The sequence below is a fragment of the Penaeus monodon genome, chromosome 22 (genome assembly GCF_015228065.2).
Source record: "Penaeus monodon isolate SGIC_2016 chromosome 22, NSTDA_Pmon_1, whole genome shotgun sequence".
In the NCBI taxonomy this organism is placed as follows: Eukaryota; Metazoa; Arthropoda; class Malacostraca; order Decapoda; family Penaeidae; genus Penaeus; species Penaeus monodon.
The window spans coordinates 11,027,427-11,028,192 of record NC_051407.1 but is presented as its reverse complement, the minus strand read 5'-3'; the positions used below and the strand labels follow the sequence as shown (position 1 = coordinate 11,028,192).

The window sequence follows — 766 nt, the reverse complement described above, 5'->3', positions numbered from 1 at the left end:
CTTTGTAATTAAATCAGATGAAACCATGATATGTATTGTAATCTTTATAGTTCGTGGATTCTTTACCTGTATGTGCGAACTTGCAGCCAGAAATGAGCAACAGCAAATCATTAATTCAACAGACATGTCACCAAAAAGACATATGCGCTGAGAATAGGCAATTGGTAACGAATAATTCCACAATCTAGTGTGAAATTGACGTTCAGATATTAAACAGATTCAGAATTGTGTGATGTTGCCATCTGATAAAAGGTAGTATGACTATCTGGCATTGTGGTTTTAATCTTTCTCTTGCGCAATTTCTATTTTCTTTTGCTGCGTTATCCATTTTCTTAAGCCTTATCTTAAATTATCCCGTGGGTTTATTCACTCACGTATGTTCCTGTTCCATTTTTCACTGTGGTTTTGTTCATTTTTCTTGCGTCCCTCTTTCATGTTCTGATTCATTTATTCATTTTCTTATGCCTCCTCTTCCATTTTCACTGTGGTCTTATCCATTCTCTTACGTTTTTCTTTCTGGTTAATTTTATCCATTATCCGTTTCTCCTCAGTTTCGGTTTTGGATTCGTTAATTCTCTTATGCCGCATTATTCACTTTTTATTCATTTTCCTTTGTCTCCCCTGCATTTTTATCGTGGATTTGTTTATTATTTGATGTGCTTCCTTCATTTTCTCTTGTTGTTTTATTCTTTAAATTACATTCTTGCTTAATTTTTATTGTGAATTGAATCATGTTATTTCACCTATTTTCTATTATCCCTGTTGA

At 33.3% G+C, this 766-nt stretch overlaps 1 protein-coding gene across 1 annotated transcript in view; it reads left to right on the top strand.

The window, feature by feature from the left end:
* Positions 1–766, top strand: part of LOC119587332 (organic cation transporter 1-like) — a 23,263-nt gene that overhangs the window by 9,551 nt on the left and 12,946 nt on the right. The window lies entirely within an intron of this gene.